The 6,364-nt window shown below is 31.7% G+C and overlaps 1 long non-coding RNA gene across 1 annotated transcript; it reads left to right on the plus strand.

Moving 5' to 3' along the window:
- The first annotated feature begins 2,508 nt into the window (after window positions 1-2,508).
- LOC111207142 lies at window positions 2,509-4,649 on the plus strand. Its single transcript, XR_002659395.2, has 2 exons — window positions 2,509-4,289; window positions 4,444-4,649. It is a non-coding gene; the product is annotated as an uncharacterized LOC111207142 (long non-coding RNA).
- Window positions 4,650-6,364: the final 1,715 nt, after the last annotated feature.

Consider the following 6,364-nt stretch of genomic DNA (forward strand, 5'->3'; position numbering starts at 1 on the left):
GATCCTCTCTCCTTTCTCATCGCCACATATCTTTGCCCAGACCACCTCTCCTGCCTCACCTCACCGCCTTGAATCATTTTAATTTAGATTATTTGGTTTTCTTATTCTTAGCTCACTCTACATTTTTTATGATTTCTTATTACTATTTGAAATCATATTATAAGGTTTGATGTATAATCTAAACATATATAATTCAATGTTTACTGTGTTAGGGTATAAGTTACATATAATGTTTTGAATTAACAATCATACGAAATTCTTTATGCTATGATTCACTATCATATACCTATATAGAGGTTAGTATTTATGGTTTAAGCTTAAGGATCTATAAAGTTTAGTTTTTAGGATACATGATTTAGGTTTGAAAACCAAAGTATGATACACGATATATTTTGTTGTATGATTAAGATATTTTTTAATATTATGATATTTGATTGGTTGGTAATCAGAGTTTCAGTTTGATATTATTTTCACAAACTACACTTCCTATATTTTCAGATCACCATTCTCTCACACATACTAAACATCGTCTTTGTAAAAGATAACATGCCAACACTTTCAGTCCGAAAGAATACGATGGCGAATTCAGGACGAGTACATTTCCATACAAATTATATATCCTAAGAACAACTAGGACAAAAGCTTTGATGGATTCACATGATTTTGTACAAGAAAATATTTTTCTCTTAAAATGCAATATAATAGCCACGATTTATTTTGAGGCTAAAGGTTAGCCACGCAAATTTCGTAATAAAAACTGGCTTTTTATATAGGCTACAAAACCATTTCTACCAAAAAGCTATAGCTACGGAATTTGGTTCATAGGCACAAAAAAGTTTTGGCTATAGCCTTTTTTTTTTACAAGTGATGGTATATAAATGATCAAACAAGTTCAAAGATGACAATTATTATCATATAACGTAACATACGCAAAAGACTGTTAATGAACTTTAGTTGAAATTCTGATGACCTATCTTCCTTGGGATCAGTCATCCTGAATTAGTTGGGAATTTTCTAAAAAAGCACGTTCCTTATATATAAACCAATGAACACCATGGCTGTGGTCTCCAAACCATCAGCTCTTACATAAATAAATATGCAGAAACAAAGTAGCTAAAATGAGTTTCAAAAAAAAAAAGCTAATGATTAAATACATGAAATTAAAAGAATATATTGAATTTTTATCTTTAAAGCAGACTGGGTTTACATATATTTTTTTGACTAAAAGCTTTCAGATTAAAAATATAAACTATTAAAGGATAAAACAAAATGTCTTATAGATTGATAAAATTTGCGTGAACAAGCTTTATGATAATTGAATTTCAACCTACGAAACAACAGAGGTAGATACTAAAATAACCAACAATACAATGATGAACACTAGTTAGTGATAAGAACCATGGCCGCAATGACCAATAGTTAAGTATATTGAAAGGTAGCTTTTGCTGAAGATCTCCTAAGTTTTTGTACCCCCACTCTAGTTAATATTTTGGTGGAAATACCTCTTATTATATTTTCTTACGACGAACAACTATTATATTACTCAAGATTGAGGTGGTCTAGGTAACCAAACCAGAACTAAATAACCAATGAAACAAAGCTCTCTAAATACTTTGCAGTCCAGCTAAAAAATCAGAAATTCCATTTAGCGTGCTTAGAAGGTGAGAGATCTGGAAGTCCGGAAAGCATATCTAAAGAGTCTTTATCGCCTCTAATTATGTTGCAAAACTTGGCCATCCATGAGGATCCTTTAACATTGCAATAAGATCCTTACAATCCGTTACAAAGCTTTGGCATGTCAAATGTTGAAGCATACTCTCCATAGCTCATCGCAGTGCTTCCACTTCTGTATGTAAAGCAGCCTTCCGTCTTCTTAAGTTCTGCGTCCCCAAAAGTTGAATCTTCACCAAACTGTCCATCCAAGCCCATCCGCAGCCACTAAACTGAGCTGTAGAGGTCCATGAACCGTCTATCATGCAAATATTACCCAAGCCGAAGACTTGTGGTTTTTCTATAAGATGTTATTGTCGAGATGGAGGTATTGTCTCATTTTCTTTAAACCAATTTTGTCATACACTTTTTTCCATATCGGACTAATGGTCTATCTCCCTAAAGAGTTTATCATCTCGAACCTCTTACGTATACCAGATTGTGTTTCAAAAAAAAAATATATACCAGATTATTCAGAGATAATGATTTCTATCTAATTATGGTTTTTTAATGATGTTTTTTTAATAACAGCAATACCTCTTATTATATATATGACTTAACCATTAAAAATGATTTACTGTTTTTTTTATTTATGAAAACTGTTTTTTTTTTAAAATGACTTAGCCATTCTTACTTGCTAAATATATTCCAATGTATTAAGAGATAACAATGACCTACTCAGACGTCAGATTAAAAGAAAAAAATGGCCATATGAATTTTTGGTAAACAAGATAGCACACATTACCTTTGAATCAATTCAATTGCTCTTAAGTTACAAAAAAAAAAAAAAAAAAAATTCAATTGCTCTAATTTGAAGTATTTTTCGCTTCTAGTGTCCAATTGTACGTAGTCGCACTCCCGTTTTCTTAAAGTGTTATATAAGCAGGATTATGGCTAATCATACCTAATATTATATGGTGTTATTTTCTAACGTGTGCCGTCCATCATCCTAATCTTAAGTGAGTTAAGATTTGAGAGAGGCGTATTAAAGAACGAGGGTCTAAAGCAGTAAAACCCCAAGAAAGGGACTGCAAACATTTATCAGATGGTGAAAATACTATTTCAGTAAAGACAACGTTGTATTTTAATGTCTATGTAACACAAAGAAAGACCTTTATACCATTATGTTGCCACTACAAATAATATTCTCGTGAGATACCAAAACTAACCCTTTTCTTGCTTTCCTGATTTCTTTGTTCTCATTTATTTGTTCAAAACTTGCTTTCTGATTTTAAAAGAATATTACATATATTAAAAACAAAGAAATACGAACCATTATGTGTCACGGACGTGTCATTACAAATCCCATGTGTCAAAAAGTTATAACGGCGATTCCTAATCTATATTGTGCCACTCCACAATGCTTACCAGCATGTCACACTCCTTGCTGAGGTCAGTGGAAGACGGAAACGAGTCCAGACTCTCAATCAACTTTTGGTTTCACCTATAAAGAGTCCAACCGTTTCCCGTTAACTCATCAAATTCACATCAACCATTTTCTCTTCGACGCAAAATTTTGCATTTTCCTTGTCCTTTATCAAAAGAAAGAACTATGTTTTCTGTCTCTGAATTTCATTTTTGCACATATGATAACGTCAAAGGAGGCGACATTACTAACAATGATGAAGCAGTTCAGTATGCTCAAGCTGTGTTTTCAGAAAACGATGGCGACGACGATGACGTTATCTATGACTATGCTCCAGCAGCATGAGTGGATCATTTCTTTTGTTAGGCCAAAGTGTAGATTATCTGGTTCTATACTTACCAAGATTTTGTACTCCTTTATGAATAATTTTATGCCCTAGAGCTTATTTATTATAGTCGCTTTCTCAATAAATCTTTGAACGTTTGATTCCCTCGACTGCTCTTAATCTCAGGAATATAACTGAACAAAATGTTTCGTTGCAGTTTTCAAAAATATGCGGCAGTTTAGCTTTGTTTATTATGGACGATTTTAAAATAAATGTCAAATTTCAGAAAACACAAAGAATTATAAAAATAATTTTTTTATTGTTTTGGAAATTTCTTATAACTAAAACTTTTATTATTTCTCTTAGATCTTATGGAACAATCTCCGTTAGATTTCTATTTATATGAAAAACAAATTTTTTTCTATGTGGAATTCACTACAAGAAAACATACCACAATTTGACAACATTTCTGACCAAAAAAATGATCAAGAATAATTATAACCTTATTCTGACTACTTTGTGATGACTAAGAAAAATGGTTAGAATTTTTTAACCAAAACATATAGTCAAGAAATAGTCAGAAAACATATAACATTTTGACCATATTTCTGACCAACATAAATAGTCAAAAATATTTATGACCTTATTTTAACCACATCATGATGAATAAGAAAATTGGTCAAAAAATAGTTAGAACTTTTTAACCAAAAATATAGTCAAAAAGTGATCAGCAAATTTTGACCACATTGTTACAATTTTCTGACCATATCCTTCATTTAACCTAGATCTCATATTATCTTTTCTCATTTTCATGAATCAAGTTTCGTCCTCAAACGGCCACACTTGTATGAGCCTTGCTCCAGTCATAGTTCCTCTACTCATTGCACGGTTTGATTTCCATGTTTTCTGTTTCAATATTTAGTGTCACAAAGAGATCCCAATTTGATTACCAAAATCTGGATTACAGTTGTTTAGTTTTTATTTTTTGTTTTCTAGTTTTCTTTCTAACTTCACGTTACTTGTTTTGGATTTTAACTTAAAGAAGCTCGAGCATGAAGATTAGGAATGGATCTGTTGAGACAATGAAGAAGAAGAAGAAGAAGAAGAAGAAGAAGAAGGGAACTAGGAAATGGCGGAGGCCCTTTATTTCATTTTTAGTTATGTATCAATGTTTTCTTATGATGCTAAACATCAATTGTTTTATTTCAAATAACGTTTAATTATAATATATTACATTTTCATTTAAAATCCATATTGTTATTATAATTAGTTTAGTTAAATTAATAATCAGCTCAATTATTAAATAGTAGTTAAAAATCAACAAAAAGATGGTCAGAAATTTCTTAGAAATTCGATGATTATTTTTGACCATTTCTTGACGTTTGTTTTTGACGACATTTCCAACCATTAATATAGTCAAAATTTTCTGACCATTTTCCGATCATTGTCAATTTCTGACGGAGTTTTTTTGACAATTTTATGTGGACATAAAATGGTCAAAATACAGTGTTTCTGACCATTTTCCAACCAAATTGAAGGTCAGAAATTGAACTATTTCTCGTAGTGATTAAAAATACAATCTAATCTAAATAGTAAACTTTCTATTCTAATTTAGTTTGTTTTTGTGTTTATTTCTTAACTTATTAAACACTTATTAATAGATTAACTTGTTCCACAAGTCCTGGAATTATCCAACAAAATGTATTGCTTTCAAATAGTCGAATGATTGACATTATGGAATAAAGTGTTTATGACGTTTGTTTATGGAGATCATGTTTTAAAGAGAAGAGATCAACTGTTGGAAAGTTTTACACGTTTCTCGACAACAAAAAGTGGACTTTGGTTCATGATTGGAGATTTATTGAAATAACAGGGAATGATGAGAAGGAGAGAAGTTAACGATGCTATGATAGCTCATTCTGGGTTTTTACACATTTGTTGAGTGCTTATGGGATGACGAAAATTTCATTTACTGGAAATATGCTCTCATGGGTTGAAAGAGAAGACAACTGAGGGTTCGATGCCGTTTAGATCGAGCATTAGAGGACGATAAGTTCCCCCATTCATCTATTCAATATTTTTGCTTGTGGGGATTGGACCATCATCCAATCTTAGAGAACATTCTCGCCAAGCCAATCAGGAAAAGAAAAAAATAAAGTTTGATAAATATTGGTTGGACAGTGAGGAAATTAGGCAAGTTATTCTCAAAGGATAGAAACTCACTGGATCCTCCTACAAATGCAAATATAATAAAATAAATTTGTACCACATTTGAGGAGATAGTAGAAGCATTGAAAGAACTATATGCATTACAAGAAAACATAGCTATAACGACTAGACGTTATGACTACAAAGGGTTCGTCGTAAATTCACGACGACTTTACATCAATTTATCGACAAAATTATTATTCGTCGTAAAGTAGACCTAAAGTTACGACGTAAGCATTTCATCGTTAAAAAGAGGAAAAATTATGACACATTCTTACGACGACGTCTACAAGTCGTCTTAAAGTTTTTGTTATGTTACGACTAAATTACATCCAACTATTTGCATCTAATTAGCGACTAAGTTACGACAAATTGAGAAGGTTTGTGAGAACGTGATAAATGTTTGTATGTATGGTTGCTAAAAATGGTAGTAATATAGTTGTTAAGTTGTATTGAATTTTATGATGTAGTAAATTCGTTGCAACATTCCCACCTACCAAATTCAAAAATTTCGTATAAATATGCACAACTCTCTCATTCTAAAGATGCACAATAAAGAACAAAAAATAGTTAAAAATGTCTCATGGTGACAATATCTATGAGCTCGAGAGTTGGATGTATACACATAAAAATTCTGCGGCAGTAGTGAGAAACGAATTTCTCAACGGGGCATAGATATTCATGAACCAGGCCGGAAACACACCTCTCACGCAAGAAACAAGTAAAATGTTATTTCTATGTCGTAAGTGCAAGAA

This window comes from Brassica napus, chromosome C6 (genome assembly GCF_020379485.1).
Source record: "Brassica napus cultivar Da-Ae chromosome C6, Da-Ae, whole genome shotgun sequence".
Taxonomy (NCBI): Eukaryota; Viridiplantae; Streptophyta; class Magnoliopsida; order Brassicales; family Brassicaceae; genus Brassica; species Brassica napus.